The sequence below is a fragment of the Callospermophilus lateralis genome, unplaced genomic scaffold (genome assembly GCF_048772815.1).
Source record: "Callospermophilus lateralis isolate mCalLat2 unplaced genomic scaffold, mCalLat2.hap1 Scaffold_43, whole genome shotgun sequence".
Lineage (NCBI taxonomy): Eukaryota > Metazoa > Chordata > Mammalia > Rodentia > Sciuridae > Callospermophilus > Callospermophilus lateralis.
Genome location: NW_027514380.1, coordinates 5,524,254 through 5,546,593, shown reverse-complemented (window position 1 = coordinate 5,546,593; position 22,340 = coordinate 5,524,254).

The window sequence follows — 22,340 nt, the reverse complement described above, 5'->3', positions numbered from 1 at the left end:
CAACAAAGTTCATTATTGTCAGTAGCAAGATCAAAATCATAATCTTAATTCAAAGTTACTTCCATTTTCTTTCTCAATGAATATAATAATTTTTTGTAATATAATAAATTGTCATTGGACTTTCCTTATATTGATGATACATTAAATAAAATTTTCATCATACATTTGGGTATTAATACTTTTCAGATAACCTCTCATTTGTTCACTTAAATTCAGGTACACCTAACCTTTTATTATGACTCTTATTCCAGATGTTTTCATCTTATAGTTTAAAAATCTTCAAGTAGTTTAAATTACATTCTATCTTAAAAAATTAAAATATTTAAGTATAATACTTGTGTGTCTAAAATTCATATTTTATGTTCTTCACATAGTGAAATTAAACCTGTTATGACAAATTGAGAGATTGCATTATATGTGTATGACAAATAAATTAGAATATTTCCTAATAATGAGGAAAAGTAGAAAATTTCTTAAGGACTTTGAGTCATAATCCACACTTTATCTTACATATGACACATGTCATTAAAATTCTTGTTGTTATGTTTGGATCTGTACTTCTCCCACCCAAAGCTCATGTATTAGGAACTGCGGCAATCCTGAGAGGTGAAAAGATTAGTCCCTTAGGACTGTGATCCCATCAGTCGATTAGTCCATTTGATGGATTAATCATTGTAATTTGAATAGGATGCTGGATGATAAGTGAAAGCAGTTGGGACCTGGCTTGAGGAAGTAGGTCATGGTGAGTGTGGCCCAGGTGTACTTATATTTTCTCCTGACTTCTTTCATTCTCCCTCTATTTCCTGACTGCTGTGAAGTGAACAGTTTTCCTCTGCTTCATCATTCTGTCATAAGATTTTTGCCTCACCTCAGGCCTCAAGTAATCCTACCAGGAATTAATATATCTGAATCTGTGAGTTCAAAATAAACTTTTCTTCCTCAAAGTTGTTCTTGTCAGGTATTTTGGAAACAGCAGTGAATAGCTGACCAACATGATGGTCATCCCAATTACAATATCGAGTTTTTACTTTCTTTTAAAAGTTTCAATGCAGGTTAAAGGCTGTGGCCCTTACCTAAAGTCCCAGCTATTTGGGAGACTGAGATAGAATGATTGCAGTTTAAAGAGCAGCCTCAGAAAATTAACAAAACCTCTACTCCAAATAAAAAAAATAAAAATGGCTAGAGATATACTTCAGTGGTAAACCACAATTGGGTTCAATTTCAATACTGGCAAAAAAAGGTCAATGTGTGACTGGGAGTGTATCTCAGTGGTAGAGGACTTGTTTGACTCTGTGTGTGTGTGTGTGTGTGTGTGTGTGTGTGTGTGTGTGTGTGTGTCTTGGTTCCAATCCCTAGCACTACAAAAAACAAAAACACAAGGCAATGTATATTATGATCAATGAAAGGGTTTGTAACATTGATTGGATTACATTTTATTTTAGTTTTATTTTACATCTAGCCATTTGCTTTTTTATTAAGTTTGTATCCATTCCCTCAGAGAAATGTAAATGGAATCACCAAGTCGTAAACACACAATGAGGTCATGGGAAAGTTTCAAAATTCCCTGGGCCTAGTTTCTCTATGTCTAAAACTAAAATTGGCTACCACATGCACAGGCCTATTCACAGTATATATCACCCAGTAAGGACATAGTTTGTGATATGTCTTCTACTTTATGATTTCATTTTGAACATTTAAAATATTTTTAAAATACTCCTAGTGAATACCAGGTATAAGATTTATCAAATTTGCCTTTTTCAAAAAGCATAAAATACAAATTTTCTACATTTTTTTGCAGCTAACTATTTTCTAGAAAAATAAAGGATTGTGAAGGGACTGTTCCAAGTTTAATTATCTCAATGATCCCTTTTGTTTTGGGGAAGATAAGTGTGTCCCACTGTGGGGCACAAAGGAAGACTCATCTGCTCCTGCCTTCCTCCAGTTCCTCAGCATCAGTCTACTAGCTCCTCTCCAGGCAATAGGGAAGAAGCCCGTGTCTCTCCCCTGTGCTTACATAGCTGGCATGTGTGATGATCATTATCAGGGTAGATATCACTGTCTAAAATGCAGATATGTCTTGGTACAAAAAAAGGAATCTTTTCAAATATTTAAAAAAAAAATCAAAAGGAAGCTTGAGCATGTGGCAAAAATACTTCCGTTTCTTTATATATCATTGTAAAGTATTTGTCAGCTCCATGTAGAATGGTTGTGAAAGATTTGTGATAATATCACATGCAAACTTTCCTAAATATCACCTCATTTTTTTTCACAAACATTTCTGAGATGTTATTGGGATGCATATATTGTCCACATTTAATAGACAAGGAAAGGAGAAGCAGAAAATTTCGATGCTTTGCTAAAATTTGTGCAGCTAGTAAAGGATAAATTAAGATCACAGTCAGGTTTTTGTCATCTGGTAGATGTTTAGCTCATGTTTATATTGTTAGTGAAACTAGTTTGCTCTCTTGAGAATCCAAGGCAGAAGGGAAATATTGTATAGAGGAAAAGGAAAAAAATAGTCACATTCAATAGCTTAACATGTACTTTGTTTAGGGCCTTAGTCAATATCATGTCATATATTTGGGCAAGATCGATTAAACTGTACATATGCTTTCCGAAGAGTTTGAGAAATTCTTGTTTGCACACCAGTGCACAGGGCATATTATTTTGCAATACATGGATATAATGCAGCTCTTTATGAAGGACAAAGTTATTTCACAGTTCCAAAGGCCACACTCTTTCTTTAGAACAGTGACTGCAGATTGAAAAATGCAAAGACCTTTGGTCTTCAGAGTTATTTTTCCTCTCAGTTTATGGCATAAATCGCTGAACTTTTCTGAAACTCAACCTATCTCTTGACCTATGACATAGAAGTAACTTGAAAACAAGGTATCTGGAGTCTTGAATTCATAACAATGTTCTTGTAGATGTGCAGACTTTGAGGCACATGGGTAGCAATCTTTCTGCACAGGTGCAGTGGTTAATTTTTCAGCAAAAGCCTGAACAGGGCACATTACATTATAAGTGGTCAGGAAAAAAATCATATTCTTAAAGAAAAAAGTCATGTTTGATGGTGGGACTGTGTGTAGCAATTTTGCCAGCAGGCGTGCTTACCCACCCCTTCCTGAAACTCATGTTAGCTACTCAGTGGAATCCAGCTAAATGCATATGTTCAAAATAATTTTTTTAAAAGCTGTTTACATAAAAATTTCCAAGTTTCAGTTTTTTGGTTTAAAATATAATTTTATAACTTTGAAAATGCCATATTTGGTCGATTTTGGCCATCTGCATTTCCATATCATAAATTCATATATATATATATATATATATATATATATATATATATATATGATTTATTATTGATACATATATACATATCAAGTCTTTCTTAAGATTATCAAAGCTTATTTGTCAGACACTTGGAAAATATGTGTCAATTCTCAACCTCAATAAGGACAAAATGGCTAAAATTACCATCACAAATAAAATGGTATTGGCCAAAAAATGAGAAGAAAATCTCCATCCTTCAATTTTCTTTCTGCCTTCAGGGAACCTCTGATTTGATTTCAATCAAGAACATAACATTCAGAATAGACTTATTCCATGTAACAAACCTCAACTTTCCCCTTCCTATCTCTTTCACCTAGTTCTGACTAAGAATTGGGATACTATAATTGCTTTTAAAATGCTGTCTTCTCCTCTTACAAATATAATCCTGAAAGTAAAGGAATTTTATCTGTAAAAGAGATCATTCTTGATCAAATGCTTCATTTCTTTGCTTCTGAAGATCTGATTAAGGATGTTTTACTCTAGAATTACTCATCAGGTACCATATGGCATACTGTTTTGGGGGACATTAAAGCTAACAACCAAATAATCAAAATGTTTTTCTGGCCCTCCAAAAATTTATACTTAAAAAAAGACTCCCTTCTCCTTTTTTCCTTTTGTATTTCATGTTGATCCTTAAATATTATGACTAAAGTATTGAGCAAGTAAAATGAAGACATGTAAACAAAAACTTCCAGAAATCTATTGATCATAGAGTGGTAAGATATGTATACTATAGAAACAGAGTGCTGTTAGCATTAAATAGAAATTTCAGTGAAAAAAATAGCATACTAAAAATAAAACTCTAATGATCGATCATACCTCTGCCTACCTTACATAATTTTACAGATATACTGAGTCATTAGCATGTAATGAAGTACCCAATTGTTATGTGCCCTGCTGTTTTCAACTTTTGCAGATTGTCAGTTCACAGTTTTTAAATAAGCTGCATGATGCGAAAGGCTCTTCCTGTGACTGGTCTGCTAAACTGAGATGCTTCCTGACTTCCTTAGGCTCTTCTTCTGTTGCAACTCAATGCTAATAGCATGATCCATGCTTTTACTTTTAAAAACCATTTACACAGCAAAAGAATTCTTTGAAGTGTTTCTTTATCTATACCAGTTTATTTAATTTCTATTTTGCACAGAGGATTTCTAATGTGCTTACACTAACATTTGCATTTAGCCCAGAGAAAATTTTGTTTTTGTTTTGTTTTAAAAAGGGAACTGCCTTTCTTCACATTAGAATATAAATGGCACTTGATTTCATTTTGATTCAATATCCAACTATCATCTTAAATGATTTGTTTAGAAAAGAGCAAAGAAACTTCAGGATAGGAACATATTAAATGGATGCTGTCCAGTAAATCAGCCACTAGCCAAATGAACGATTCAGCTGTTGCTATTCCAGATTGGGAATTTGAAGACTTGATATGAAATGCAGAATGTATAATTTCTATTCCTTAAATTTTATATTGATTATATGATGGAAATTTACTATTTTGAACATGTTGGCTTAATGGAAATAGTTTACCTTTTTCTTTTTAATTTTTTAAAATGTGGCTACTAGAAAATTATGTATGTGGTCTCCATTCTACTTTGATTAGAATGTTGTGTTTTGACAATAGATCAACCTATGATATTTTTTAGATATATCGTCTGATATTATGATTATTTTAGATTTTTTAGGATGATGCTATTTATTCTTTATATTTTTAATTATGAAAAACTCTTGTAATAATTTCCAGATTTTTAAAATATGTAACTCTCCAGTTGTATTAAAGTTGAAATCACATATAAAATTGTAAATTTTTATGGTGTAAAACAATCTTTTGATGTGTTTATACATTATAAGGTGACTAAATGAAGCTACTTAACAAATTATTTAGCTCACTTTTTTGATAGAATATTTAAGATCTACGTAGCCATTTTCAGCTATACATCGCATTATCAACTGTAGTCTACCTGCTGTACAATAGATTCCAGAACTTCTATTCTAACAAAAACTTTCTACTTTTGAAAATATCACTCCCATTTCCCCCACCTCCTACCTTCTAGAAACAACCATTCTATTCTCTGCTTCCAAGATTTTGCTTATTTTATATTCCACATACAAATGAGATCATGCTGTATTTATCTTTTTTATTTCACTTAATGGAATGTCCTCCAGGTACATCTGTTGTCACAAAATGTCAGGGTTTGTTTATTTTTTTTTTTTTGAGGTCAAATAATATTCCATAGTGTGTATGTATCTTTATAGACATTGATCTGTTTATGCCATATTTTCTGAATCCATTTGTCCTTGTGATGGACTTTTACATTAATCTCACTTCATTTATTCTTGGGACATTTGAAAAACTATTTTGAGAATAATAACTAATAGGGAACTAATTGGGTAGGAGAGATACTATTTTGTTACTTAGAATTTTACATTATTTTTTCTTTAAAAATATTTCTTTTCTCCCATTAAGTGCTTCATCCTTCCTTAGATTTTTCCATATCTTCATATCCATTTGCTGTATGGTCTTAAAACAAAAATTGTATAAAGTAAGCATAGTAAGTATCAAAAGCAGATTCCCAGGCATATTCAATGTTCCAGCAATTAAATCCCTAAACTGTATAATCCTATTTATCTGTTGTTTCCTGCTGTTCGTCCACATGCCTGTGGGCAGAACATAACAATTCCTTGGGAAGATTAATGCAACGTTATTCCCAGATCAGGTGTCAGGATGAGCCTGGTGACTGGAACATCATTGTAGTGGTGATAATCTAGTTTGGATTTTTTTTTTAATCAAAAATGTGCACAGAAAACTTTTCTTCTTTCTACAGAGAACACTTAGAAGAATATACTATCTGTCTGTAGCCAAATTTTAATGAAAGTTTTAAGTAAAAAATACCAAATAGACAATAGCAAATAGGAAAATATTAAGAAGGGATACTAGTCATTTATCTTTAAAATTCCCAAGACTGGGCCTGATATGTTAGAAATAGCTCAAAGAGGACAAATAATCAGTTAAATGTCTCTTAATGTTCATTATTTTCTCTTGCAGGCAAATGTATTCTGTATTTCCACACAGATTTTAATCATGATTATAAAAGGAAGTTAGAGTCTCTAACAGAATGAATTCCATGACTCTCTCTGTACCACCCTGTCATTACATAATTGGAAAACATGACTAGGAGTATGATATACAGGGTAGTATTTTCATATGATATGTTAAGAGGTATTATAAGAGAAAATATGCAATTATTAATAAAATATCAGCACAGGAAGGAAAACTTTATAAAAAATATGCCAAATCTTCATTTTCTCAGATCATATCCAAAGTCAGATCTATATTAAAACATTACATCTGGTGTAGATATTTGCTTTTATAGCAAATTTTGGTCTGTATTTGAAAGCACTGTAAATGTTTTTCCGACTTTCTAAGATTCAAAAATATACAAAATTTGCAAACCAGGAAAGAAAAGGTGCTTCAGTTAAAGGAAAAAAAAAAGAGTTTGTGACTTATAAACTTAAAATATATAGATAAAATTGGAATTCTAGACCAGTTTCTTGAGGGGAGAAACAGAAATGTCATAAACTTCTGATGACAGGAGAAAACGGTAATTCTTCTTGTAAGATCTAAAAGATGATCCTTGCGTCCATGTATCTCAGTTACCAGAAAGGTCAGTGGGTAGTTTACTGACTGTCTCAAGGGTTTTAGCTACATGATGGCAGACATCCATATTTCAAGATATTTTTAGAGTTGGTATAGGATAGGAAAAACTTCCAAATTAATTATAGATTCTTTCTCTTTTAATCTGGATAACTGGCATCATGAAAACAAATATTATATAACAGACATAATAACACCATGAGTTTTTGTACTCATATATTTGCAAGAAAATAAAATTATTCTGCACCAAATAAAGTTTGTTGAGTGAAGGTTGTTAATTTTAGCTCATCTTCCCAGAACACCATTCTGAATGCACTATAGAACTGGAAGTTTATTTTTGCCCCAATTCAGTTCCTTTTAGACATTGATTACCAAGAGTTGTTTTTTTTTCCTAAATAAAGCAAATGATGTCAAGTCATCTTCTTGAAGACATTATTTGGATCCAGATCTAATTTACTTGTATTTTTTGATAAATATCTTTATATCTCTCAGGTATTTAAAAAATGTTTACAAAAGTATTTACATATTTTGTGAATATTTGTTCAATATACACATCTTCATGATAGAATTATTCACCAATGTCAAAGGGAAAAATTTTATGACTCCTCTGATATTCTTACATTTCCTAAAAGATAGTCAAGTACAAATAGCAGCTAGGCCTTCTGTATTTTTTCCCCAAATTTCCTTACTATTCTCTACATATTTCTGTCATGGCATTTATTACATTGTTTTATTTACTGCTAATGCCAGTTTAACTGTAAAAACTGTGTCTTATTCCATTTTAACTCTTCATTGCACACCATGGTGCTCAGTAAATATTTGTAAATTGAACAATAATTACTCCATAATAAAACAGAAGCCTGAGGACTGAGAAGAAATTTTGTCTACCTCTGAGTAAGGTTCTTTGTATCTAGTAGTCTATTCTGACAGTTTTGTCTATAAATGCTGAATACTTTTTCAATTTGATCAACTCTGCTTCCTGATCCAAGTGCTAAATTCCTACCGATTCCTGTTACTTTCCTTACACACAAAGGAATGACCCAACCCCTAAAACAGGCTGGGACACATGCATATAAAAAATGGATTACTTTGGAAACCTTTAATTATAAATTCTTTAGGATACCATAAAACTAACTATACAAATTTCAACACTATGGGTTACTTCCCACAATATTCTAGTGTGATAAACTGTTAAACATAGTATTTGTAATAAGCCAAATTTAAAAATTTTTTAAGAATCCAAATAACTTCTTTTTTGGTGCTATTAATACAGTTTGTCTGAAATCATTAATTTTTCTTGTTACATAAGATAATATCCTTAGATTCAGAAGAGTAGAAATGGAATAATTAATCTTTATTGTGGAGTAGGCTCCTGAAATAACAGCAAATATGTCTGTATTTGTATCAAATGAATAGAAAAGGTTAAAAAGAGGTTTTGTGATTAAAGGTAAGGAACATATCAGAATCAGATTATCTGAAGAAGATAGAGTATACAATGATAAACAAAACTGAGACAAACTGATTTGATTTAAAATTTCCTTAAAAATAAACATAGCCCTGTATTATATTATAATTATGGATTTATTAGAAGATAAAATTGACAGATAATTGTTCTCTGTATTGATGATTTTGTGATTAGGATATATTTTAGTTGATCTTCTCAGATGGATTAAAAATGTGTGCTTCCATAGCATCTAAATCCCAAAGTCATTATTGTCAGTTATATTTAGTAAGCATGAGAGATGTATGAGACAACAAGAAAAAGTTGGTGTGAGACAGAAATTTGATATTGAATTTAAATGAAGACTTATAATACACAATCCTGAACTATCTGAAACACCAGCCTTAAAGCTGAATATCTTCTTCATAATTACTTTTAATAATTATTTATTGAAGTTTTAGATAGCACCAGTTGTACAGTCTTCTTCCTAATCTGATCAATGAATCCTGTGGCATTTCTCTATACTCTGAAGAAATCTGATGATGCAGAATGTTAGATTTTGAAAATGTGGTTAGTTCATCTAGGATGATTTTCATAGTAAGAAAGAAGTTTAAGTGAATATGGCATTAAATTCTCTCCTCCTACAATTAAAGACATGGTTCTCTGGTAAATCCCTCTATTTTTTTTCCTCTCTTGAATATTTTGCAACAGAACTACAATGAAGTAATTTGAGCATTTAAGAACTTGATACAATGCCTCATTCCTCACATCCAGTTCTTTTACATTCCTTCCTCAGTTGCTGAGAGCCATAGCCAAGTAGGAATTACACATGGCATTTTTGGTTGACAGGTGAAGCCAGCAAGCCATTGAGATGATAATGATTATGTTAAGATGCGCATTCAATTGGAGATTAGACCCATGCTGTCTGCCTTGGCCTGCTACTATGGAGCTCTCCCAGGACTCCCGGAGAGTTCCCATTGGTTGGGGAAGTGCTGTAGGAGGGAATTCCAGAGGAGGGATTTCTAGTTGGAGTAATGTGTCCCCTGAGAAAGTCGCATGCATGGCATTCACGGGAATTTTGGAAATAAATTTTGTTCCTGCTTGAGTGGCTCATGATTTGTGCCCAGCCACACTGCAGCATTTGGTGGCCCGTGCGGGGAACTCCTGAAGCTCCGAGGTAAGTAAAATTGCTCACCCCTGAGGGAAGGCAAGAGAATATGTGACCATTTCAAAAAACAATTTGTTCTTGTTTTGATTTGTTTTTTTTTTTTGTTTGTTTCAAGCTGCCTATCCCTAGAACTTTCTCAGGCAAACTGGGAAAAATGGTTGGCTAAAGGTTTGAAGTTGTTCTGCCCTGAGGAAGAGAAAATTGATACAACAATTTTTTTTTCCATTTTTGTTTCATTCTGTTTCGGTTTTGTTTTGTGTTATCTTGTTGGGTTGTGTTATCCTTATAGTAGATTAGAAATTAGTAAAAAAAAACAAACTGAAAGAGTGTTAAGTAAATTTTTACAGGTTCAGACCATGGAGAAAGACACTCAGTGCCTGTTTTCCACCAGATTGTGTCCAAGTTTAGCAGTTTAGTCCTAAAATTAAGTTGGTCAACTGAACTTTTGACTCACATAAATGATTTTTAGTAAATGTAATTAAATTTATATTAGCAGATTAAACCAGGTCAGGGACATTTTCATTTAAATTATTAGAAAATAATATTTTGTGTCTAAGGATTGAAAAATATTTCCACCTTTTAACTAGAACATTTTTTTTTGTCTTAATTGGAGTACATCAATTTACTTTTAGGCTTCCAGACTATCCATACTGAAAACAGCTTCAGGTTTGAATTTTTAATCCCCTAAAGAAAACATGCATTATTTTCTGTATATATGATATTGTGCTCTGTGTATTAGACACAGATTATAATTGTTGGACACAAATGCTTAATGTTTAATAGTACATAGCACTGTATTTTCCTTTAACCATGTACATAAGTGAAAAAATTTTAATATCTCAAAAGCTAAAAAACCCTCACAACATACTTTACATGACTAATATCTTTTTTTAGTTGGTGGCTGTCTTTTAATTTTCTTGTTTGATGAGCATAGGTTCTTACTTTAAACAAATTCATCAATCTTATAGCTAGTTTTTTTTTTTTATAAAAACTCAAGTTAGAATTTTTCCTCTAATATTTTCTACAACACTGGGTTTTTCATAATTAAGACTTCAATTCCTCTTTGACATTATTTTCATAAGGTGAGAGAAAGGATAGTCTTGTTTAATTCTTGTTGGTGCTTTATAATCACACATACATCCAAACCACATCATTTAATCAGTTTGATTCCTGAGTAGCGCTTCTTATCCCCTTACTTTGTTTTACTGGTCTCTCTTCTATTTTCATCATCATAACTACTTGTTCCAGACTCAATCTGTGAAAAGTTCCCTTTTCTCCACTCAGCTGCAGAGCAATGTCTGTCATGTATTCATGTGTGTGTTCTCTCAGGCTTCAACTCTACTCTACCAGACAGTACAACTACCTCTTTGCAAACACGACAAACTCTAATTACTATAGATTCATAAGAACTCTGGACATTTGCAAGGTGATATCTTTGCAAGAAAGAAATAATCTCCTTACAGAATAAAAAGGACTTCCTTGGTTGTATTTTGCTTATTCTTTCAGAAGTCTGGACTCTGTTTCTCATGGACTCCTCCCTACTCTGCTACATAATGAAGGGGGATAGAGTCAAGAGTTTGTATCCTTGATGGTCCTCTGGAAGATCAGCAGTGCCTTGAAACAGTTGCCTACAATTATTTTTTATCTGGACAGTCTCATGGAACATCCAGTAAACTAAAATAATGAAAATAGATGTCCATATTTCAAATAGTATATTGTCCAATATTATCTCTTAAGATAAGGCACACAAATAATTTATAAATAGTGATATTATAGATATTTCTACTTTAAAAACTTTTCATTTAGTCTACCTCATTTAAATCACTGTGAATTATCTTAAAATGATACTCTCAGTCTCTTAAAATAGCAGATGAACTCTTGTATCTACTATATAATGGAATCAAAATTTTCTCGATCATACACCATTTTTCCCTGTAGTTTCACAGCATCTTAACAATGGATGTTGGAAGGTTGAGTTTTCTGATAACTAGAAAGAAACTTCATGGTCTTTTCTGGTCCTCCAGCATGTATATCCAAATAAAGGTTAAGGTTAACTTAATTCTCACTTCAGTTGAAAATCAGTTCTTCTACCCTTTTGTCATAATCCTATCAACTGCATAGAGAAGCTGCTCTATTCTTGATTTATATTTGAATTTGCACAGGGAATTAAATTTTAGCTTTCAGAAACTGAAAGTTTTTATAGGATGACAGGACCTTTTTGTCTGTATTTACCATAGTAAGTAGTGACCCTGGAGTACTAAAGGGGTTTTCATAAGGGGCCTTCAAAGAATAAAGGGGAGTCAGAGCAGGAAGGTGTGAGTGGATGATGTTTCTGCTGCTGGCATATGGTGTACAAAGGCATTGCTAAACTCACACAGGCACAAAACAACTGTATTTAAAGAACATTTAAAACGTGGGTGTTAGCAATAGTCATTTACATTAATGTAGTTATTCTTGAGAAGTTGAGGTTTCTCCATTTGAACATCAAACACTGTCCTTATCAAGTTATAAAACAACATGCAGGAGCAATAAATTGTCTCTACTACATCCTGAGCTAGAATTTTTAATTATTTGCTGAAATTTAATCCATGAAAGAAAGTCAATCAGATGGCAAAGAAACTTCATGGAATGTAAGGTAGTCGGCCCATCTAATTACATGAAAGGACAAATTTAATTTGTTCATTGGAGCTTGTATTTTGGACTTCACTTCTAAGATCAATGAGCTGAACACTGCTAGCTTTGGACACAGGGACATTAATAAAGAATGAAAAGTTCTGAGTATGAATTTGCAAACTTGCCTCTCCCCAATTTGTAGAATCAGAGTTGATCTGATTTCAAAAATGTTACTGAGATTGTTCAGCCAATGACACACAAATTCTCCATACTTCCATAATTCTGGGCTTTCCTTAAATTGTACATCAGTATATCTGACACCCTGCTGTCTTCCAAAAAGCACTTACCTTGGAAAATTTCCTTCTGAACGATCATTAAGTTTTTATTTTCACTCCTGCTCTTACTACTAAAATATGCCCTGTTTCTTGTTGCAAGTGTCATAATTACTGAAAACTTAGAGATTTGCATATGGTGAAGAGGCTTTTGTTATTTTATCCAAAACAGAAAATGGATTTATTCGCTCTCAGACACTAAAAACATTATGGGTTATGCTGCAAACAGACATTATCTTCTCAATGCATTGCCTAGCAGCAGCTGATCATTGGAAAGCTCCCCAAAGTCGACCACTTTGCTTCATACCCAAACCCAGGCTATGATGAAAACCTTACATTTGCATTACTCTTTTAAAAAGTTTTAACTACTATAACAAAATGCAATAGGGTGACTTATAATGAACAGAAATTTATTTCTCCCCATTTGGGAGGTTGAAAATTCTAAGATTAAATCACCAAAGCATTTGCTTTCTGTTGAGGGACAGCTTCCTAATTCACTGTGCTTTAATCAACTTAGTTGACACTGTGAACAAAATAGCTGATAAGAACAATGTAGAGGAGAAAAAATTTATTTTCAGAGCTCTCAATCTATAGACTGCTGATTCCATTGCTCTAGATTCCAGGTGAGGCAGAATATCATGGCAGAAAGCCTTGGTGGAAGAAAGCAGCTCAGGATATGGCAATAAGGAAGGTGGTGGGGGAGAGAGGTCAACAGTCAACAGGTCACAAGGGACAAAATATATACAAAGACATGGGTGACTTAGCTCTTCTGGTCACATAATACCTGCCTAGGATTACCACCAGTTAATCTATATCAGTGGATTAATGCACCTATTAGACTAAGGCTCTCATAACCCAATCATTTCACCTCTAAATTTTCTTGCACTTTTTCATACATGAGCTTTTGAGGTATACCATATGTATATGAACCTCAACACAAAAGCCTCTTTTTTTTCCTACATCCTCAAGACTTAAGGAGGTAAAGAGCTCTTCAGGGCCTTTATTATGGGTACTAATTCCATTGATGAGGACTCTATCCTCATGACCTAATCAACTCCAAATGGTCCTATTTTAAAACCATCTCACTGGGTAAGTTTTTGAAATATGAATTTTTGAATGGAATATAAATACTGACTCCCTAAAACTTATCAAAACTCTTTATTCATCTTGGAACCTCCCTATGTTATGTATCCCTAGTAAAGTTTTCTTTTGGGGAATTTAGGAGGAATACTCAGGCTTTCTCCTTGCTGTTTCTGAGTTCAATAGATGTTACAGTTGGGAATAGAAACTCAGAAGAGATTTTTGCATAGAAGTAATAAGTTTAGACACCAGGTAGTTCTATATTACTATTTAGTTGTGTTTCATAAGGCATAAAAACACATACCTAATATAGAAAACTTGCTTTCTATACCAGATCCTGGATAATTTCTTCACAAACAGGATTTCATTTCTCCCAAATAATAATTTTATCACTTTCTAATAAATCCCTGTTTTGTATCACAAAATATCTGAGAGAGGTTAAGAACTAGCCTAAGGTACTTGAAAATGCCTACAGATTCCATAGCCTAGTAGGTTTCAGCCATCCTGGAATCAGAATTACATTGAGATATCTAAAAGTACTTATAACTTTGTACATAGAAAATTGAAATTTACCCCTTTAGACAAATAAAAATCACTCTCGGACCTCAACACTAATTTTTAGATACTATGGGTCATCCTATAGTTTCTGGGAAATGTTTAATATTTTATGTCATGCATTATTAACTTACAGAATTCAACTGCTTGAAGTAGCCTTCTTTGGTATCAGTAATAGTATTAGGATGTTGGTATTTTTTAATGGAAGCATAGGATTCTGTAAGGATAGCTTAGAAAGAAGCAATTTTTTTTTCCTATGGAAGAATCTATTTCTTGTTTTGCATAGTAATAAAAAAGGAAATATTGGGAAAGTAACCAATATTAATTCTAATTATTTTTTTCTATAAACTTAACTGTTTTCTATTCATTTTCTACATAAGGAGTACTACAGTGTAATATGCTTTAAATGAATTCACGAAATCAGACTGGCTTTCTTGTTGCAGGTTTATAAGTTAGAACACATTAATTGAAGCCAGTTATTCTGATACTTAAAATTTTGCTTATGCAACATCCCATCAACACTAAGAAAAATGAGTAGAGTGTATAAAGAGTTTTTAGATTATTAAATATTGTGTTTTGAAATTTTTATTTTCAAATGTCTGTTAGTGATAATTTTAATATTTAACAAGTTCTTTACCATCTGCATTTTTATATACTTTGAAATTTAATTTATGTCTGTCCTATTTCTTATTTTCTGTCTTCCTCTAAAGTCAGATTACATAGTGACTGTTATCTCTACAATACTTCACCTGTCAAGTTCTTAATACAAATCTAGGCTACTACTATTTTATATTATTTATTGCTAGTCTACTTTCATGCCTATTCTCCATATTCTTAATTACTTTTGACAGTTGACTGTGACTGTGCTTAAGTATGTGTGGGCCAGTGGATATATGCATATGCAAGGATTTCTGGTCAAAAGGGACTGCAGTTATAGTCACCTCCATATGGGCTCATCATCCCACTCCATCACTGTGCATTAGATTGTATCTGTGGGGACTGAGGCAATTTCATTTTCCTATACTACATTTACTTTAAATGTTTCATCTTGTTCCTCAGAGCAAGTTTATCTGTAATTTCTTACAGACTGTGCAGTTTTTAGGTCATATCTTCCCCTAAGCCACAAAATTCCTTCTTACATCCTTTGTATTTGTCAGCTTTTTACAACTATAGCTAAATAACTAAGGCAGATTAATTTACAAAGAAAAGTATTTATTTAGCTAATCGATTTTGAGGCAAGTTCAAAGAGTATGGCTTAGTTCCTATCCCCACCCTTGGCTTCCTCACATCAAAGATGTATCTTCCTGGGTGCCCTGGTATTTCTACCTCTCCTTAAAAAGCCATCAGTAATTCAATTGTGGATTGAATTAGAGCAATACTCTAATAATCTAAGTGAATCTTCACCTAATGATCTAGTTGAATTTAATTACTTACTGAAGGCTCTACCTCTAAATTCCTTAGTCAAATTAAAGTTTTTTACCTCTTAATACCATTACCAAGACTTTATTGATTAAAATGATTCCTGAGTTCTGGAAAACAAACCATATTCAGGATTTTTTTTTTCATTTAGGCCCTGAAATCCATGTCTTCTTATACAACATAGAATTATGCCATGCTCAATAAGTCCTAGATGCTTAATTCATCTCAGCACTAATCTAAAAGGGCAGATTCTTATGTGAGACCATAGACTTTTAGCTATAAGTCCTTCTGAAACCAAACACAAGTTACAAACTTTGATGATCTATCTCCTTCATGTATATGTAGAAAGTATCAATTAAGATTAAATAAAGGAATGAAAGGAAGATCAGTAGAGGAAGGGAGTGGGAGGGTATTGAAATCAAATTCCTTATATGTATAATTCTGTCAAAAGGAACACAAAAATTATGTATAAATGTAATGCTCTAATCGAAAAAAAGAAACAATGGTAGGACAAGCGTTGGGTATACATTTCTATTTTAAAAGGAAGGAATGAGTAATTAGAAAAGAATAATTGAGCCAAAATAAGACTGAAACCCAGCAGTCCTTAGAGGGTGGACAGTCTGGGCCTGCTGGCTTTGCTTGTTACAAGCCACTTGGCCACTCTTTGGGGCTTGTTCTGCATGCTGCCTGCAGCTTTCCTTGAGGGGTGTATCCCAGTGCTGTTTCAGTCTCCTCTCTGCGGTCTCCTCTGTAGTTTCTTTCTGACAGTTCCACAAGGCATTGCAGCCATCAGAGGCTCCATGCAAGAATCCCAGCCCTGAACTGCACTTCTGCCTGCTCTTCCAAGGCTTCTTGTGAAGTCTCTATGAAATTTCCATAACCCCCTCATTTTGCGTTCTGTGTCCCTGCAAAAAAAACCTCATATATGTGAAACAAAGGTGTGCTACGTTCATGTGGTATATTTGAGTCCACATGAACAGTGGGTGCAGCTTTTGAGTGCTTTGTTGACCAAATGCAGGGAAACAAATCCCCAAACAGTCCTGCATGAACCTGCAGAGAGCACCTCAGTTTCTGTGAAACATTTCTGCTCTTTCAGGATTCTGAGCCTGTGATGGTAGTGGTAGCCACAAAGATTTCTGAAATTAGGCTTTTTCCCAATTGTCTTACTAATGAGCACATGTCATTTAGAAAGTGGTTTTTCCACTCTACCCTTCTGTTATAAATGTGCTTTTTCTCACTCCTACCCTAACCAGGCTGTGAATTATCCATATTTTTCTTTTAAATTATACATTTCATCTTTAGAGTATCCCATTGGTTCCAAATTCTATAGAATACAATTGAAAATAACCAGGAAGGAGCCTGAATGCTGTTTTGACTACATATTTTCTCCATTAGATATTATAGTCCATCACTTCTAGATTTGGTCCTCCATAAGCTTCAGAGCATGGACACAGTTCAGCCACATTCACAGCAGAGGTGTGACAATTGTTGATTCCAGTTTCCAAAAGAATAGTCTTCATTTGCATCTGAGTCCTTATCAGCATGGTCCTTACTGTCCATAATTCTATCAACATTCTGTTCATGGCCATTTATCCCATCTTTGAGATATTTCAGATCTCTACAGGTTTAAGGCTCTGAGAGGAGTCCCTCTTGGATGCATTACAACATGGCAGGCACCATGTTGTGTATCTCTCAAATCTATATCCTATCTCCTTCTCCTTATAAAACCACCAGGACTCCATCAAAGGGGCTTCATCCTAATAAAGTAATGAAACCTAATCATTTTTCAAGGGCCCTACCACTAAACACCATAGGTCAGTTAGTTTCTACCTTCTTTGATATCATTGACATAAGATTTTTGTGATTAAATTCCTTCCTGAGTTCAGAGAGACAACCCATTTTCATACATAGCCTCCCAGGTACTCAATTCATCATGAAAGAATTACTTAGATAACCTCTGTCATACAGTCTTCCAACAATCATTTTATTAAAAAGTGGAGAAGTTTTTAAATATCTTTCGATTAGCATTTTGAAAAACAAAAACCATACATATGATAATAAATTCACCTGTATTTTTAGTTTAACACTGCTTGTATTTTACTGTTTTATCATATATCTGTAAGTAAGGTGTGTTAATGAAAACTTCTTTTTTAATACAAAAATAGTGTAAATTTAAACTTCTATGCTTATGTGCCTATATATGACCAAACACCCAATGAACATATTTTATACTTTTTTAACATGAACATTTGTAATCTAATGTCTCTCCAGGTCAATAATGTTCAAAAATAATTAAACTATTTTGCTGTATACTATCATAGTAATAAGGTATAAGATATTAACCAATAGATTATTATTTATAATTCATACAACTTAAATTATAGAACACATTTTTATATAAATATTTAAACTGAATATCAAGAATGATTTAATTGGAATTACTAGATCAAAAGTATACACTTTAATAGAAGCACACACATAGTCCAAAATTTTGGCAAATTTTTCTTCAGAAAGTTTAGTAAGTGAAAATTCTTATATCAGTTTAACTTTATTTTCATTTTCTTTAATGATGGTTAAATAGGTATGCATATACACATATATTTATATGCATATATAAAGAACAGAAAGTTGATAGCTGAAAATGACATCAAAATATTGTTTTACTCAGTGGCTCAGGAGGCTGAGGCACAATGATCACAAGTTCAAAGCCAGGCTCAGTGACTTAGTAAGGCCCTAAGCAACTTAGCAAGATACACACACACACACACACACACACACACACACACACACACACATATATGTATTTATTCAAATAAAATATTTACTTATTTATTTATAGGTTATATATATATATATATATATATATGTTATAGAAAATGACATATATATATGTCATCTATAATTTTCATTTCTTTTATTTCAAATGAGTATGTTCAGTGATTCCAATGTTTTATTATTTATATTGCCAAATATAATAAACTTGTGAATTTCTCCTCTATTCCTAGTCTTACAACCTTCTTCTCAATTGCAAAATTAGTTAATCCAAAGTTATTTATCCACATCTTTTTCTTTAATTTCACTTCTTTTATTCTAATTTTCTCATCTAAGTGTTGAGTCTGCTGGATGCAGTGACTTACACCTTTAATCACAGCTGGTGGGGTGATCCCCCCCAAAAGTTGAATCCATCTGTGATTAATTATGGTATGTTATAAAGATCCAATTTGATTTTCAAATGAAGCAAATTTGTTCATTGAAAAAATCTTCTTCTTTGTATTGAATGCAATTCTCTTTATTTATTTATGTATTGATTCATGTATTTATTTTAAATATTTTTAGTTGAAGTTGGATAAAATGCCTTTTTTATGTATTTTTATGTGGTGCTGAGGTTTGATCCTAGTGCCTCATATGTGCTAGGTGAGCACTCAACCAATGAGCCACAAACCCAGCCCCTGCAATTCTATTTTTTACTGTGTACATCAACATGTGTCCACACTTGTACATGCACATTTGTATCCACATCTACAGTAATATCTTCTCTAAGATCATTTGTTTGTTGCCCATTTTTTAGGTTTTTAAAATGAGTTGTTTAATTAAATGATCTAATTCAGAAGCCCTCAAAATTTATTATCTATTTTTTGTATTTCAAATGAATGTAAAAGCATTACTTTCAGTAAAATATCTCAGTGAAAAACAATAAACTCTAAACATGTTGATCTCATAAGAGTTGTGAGTAGAATAGTGGTTAGGCAAGGTTTAGAAGGGGTGGGAAGTTGTCAATAGGAATACTTCTATAGTTAGAAGGAATAATTTCTGGAGTTTTATTGGAAAGTAGAGTGACTTAGCAATAATGTATAAAGAATTGAAGAGAGAATTCTGAAGGTTCTAACTTTAAGAAATGACAAATATTTAAGAAGGATTTGTTGATTACCCTGAATCTATGATTACACAATGTATACAAATGTTTAAACATATTATATCAATCAGAAATAAAATGAAACCTAAAAAATTCTCAATTGTTCTTTTCTCCAATTTTGCACAACTCTTATAAATTAATTCTCAAATAATTGACATTTATGCAATAATTAGTCTTCCCATGTAGGAATAAGACTCTGAGAAATTATGTAATTAGATAAGGAACTTAATAATTGCAAAAGTATTGCATCTATGGGATGCAGAGAAAATAATTATTACTTTTGTCCTCAATTTAAAGTGAAAATTATGGAATATTTTATACCACATCTGTGACATGCACCTTAAATTATTAGACAGTTCTCCTTCTCTGTGGACTAGGGCAATCTCAGTGGCAATGTGAGCTTGTAAAGCTTCAGGACAGATTTGTGTCTTGATAAAACCATTTTTTGAAAAAAATCTTAGATCCATCAAATATAATATAGATAGAACATATCCTTTCTATTTGTCTTCATTCTGTTATGCACACTATACACTCCCTCCCATTTTCTAAAATTGATCACTTTAGTTAAACAAGAAAACATTTTATACCATGGAAGTTATTGAATCATTTTGCTGAGGTAAATTTTAGTTTATTCAAGTTTTGAATGTTTGCTTTATAACTGAAGGGAAAGGCATTGAATAGAAGGTTTCAAAACTTAGCTAGGAACATTGGTTGGGCAGTGATGTCAAGCAGAGCTCATTTTTTCCTGACTGAGTGCTTCTGGAGAGTCCACAGGAGGTTAGTACCTTCTTTGGTTTTCATACTGTCTGAGTTCAGGGCTGCTACAATTTCAGTTCTCAGGGTTCATGTGGCTTTCTAAAACTTATACTAGCAGTAATTTTAGATTTAGTGAAGAAAAAAAGTCAATGAGGGTGTAGGAACCTGGAAATAGGATGCATTTTTCTTCTGAAAGGGATCTTCATGCGATAAGTGAAAGTTTATCTGTGAAACACTATATTGACAGAGGTAGGAAAGTTGATAAGGTAACTCAGGTTGTTGAACAGAATAAAACTGAAAAGTAGTGTTATAATACAATCATCAATTATTTAATAAAAATATTTTTTGTTATAGATATGCACAATAACTTTCTTTTATTTATTTATTTTAATGTGGTGCTGAGGATTGCAACCCTATCACTGAAAACCCCAGCCACACCAGTTATTTCTTGAAAAAGTTATTTTTGAGCTCATTAAATGAATGAGGTACATTCTAAGTGCCAGGTATTTAGCACTTAACAAGCAAGTTTTTCCATACATGTGAGGGTGTAAGTGGTTCTTACAGTTTCCTGATTTATAGAAGATGTTAAAATAAATGTCATTATAAAGAAGAGAAAAATAAATGTAAGATCAAAGAAATTTTATCCCAGAATATGTGTGTATGTATTTACATTTGTATTTGACTTTTTGCAAATAATAATAAGAGTTAATGTAAAGTGCTTGCCAATTTTTTCTGATCTTCATGCAATAAGTAATGGCCATGTTTATACTAGGAACATGTCATAAAATATCTATAGGTTAGAATAAGCTTATGCTTGTTAGTATTTTTCCTAGTATAATGATTCTGGTAGCACCAGATTCAAACTATAGAGAGCATTGCTTTTAAATAAGTGACAACTATGATCAAATTTCCATTAGACTTTTAAGTTGGTTAATAATCATCTGCTATTTAAAACATCTAGCTCAGATTTGTGTTTCTGAAGTTAACTAGAATGGTCTGCACACAAATCATTAAGAATTCCTGGGACATTTTATATTTTTTATTCACAGTATATTTTTTTAAATTACTGTATCATAATCTTACCTGGAATTTAAATTTTAATTTCAGCTTTGCTTATCCACTTAAATTATCCAGCTAAAATATTTTACAGAACATTATCAAGAATATATTCTGATATAAATCATATGTCTTGTTAATTATTCATTATTAAGCAAATATTACCACAATAATATTAGTAATATTATTTAGGGTGTGAAAGAACATAGAAATATTCTGAATAACATATATTCAAAGCTTGAAAAAATAATTTAGTTATCTATTGGATAGACAAATGGAAATTCAAATAAAATTAGCCTCAAACTTGCCATGTAAATTAGAAATATTTATACATAATACTGATTTACTTGTCATTTTCTATGAAACATAGTCATGTTATTACATGTCATATTCAATTATAACACTATGAAGTTTGTAATTAGTATGAGCATATCATTAACAAATATCAATAATACATTATTGTATTTCTGTGAGTGTACAAATCTCCAGTTCTTGTTAAAAACACTAAAGGCTTTGAAGGGTTTTATAAATTGAACGTGTTACTGCAATGTGCTGTTGGGGTCCATTACTAAGAAAATAGATATTTTCTAGATGGCATTGAAATACATCTCTAAAACTTTGATTAAAGTGTGGAATGCAAGCTGGGCAAAAGAATAAAAACTACCTCAGGCATCAAAAACCACAGGAACTCAAGCACCAAAGCAGCAAATTGTTGAATGATCACTGCACAGTGCATCTTAGCCATACTAATGACAACCTGAGGGTTCATAGATATCAGGCTGAGGGCAGATTGAATAACAGAGAGTTTACAATTCATGTTAAGAGTCAATTGGACCCAATTAATGGTCTGCACTCAGAAAATTAATGTGTTTTTAAGGTACATGTACAATATTATCCACATATACCCAAAATGAAAATTGCAATTTGTTAAAACACAAAGATTATGAAAGTCCTGTTACATTTTCATTTTTACATTTAATCATTTTGTTTAGTTTACATGGCAATCTCTAGTCACATACTAG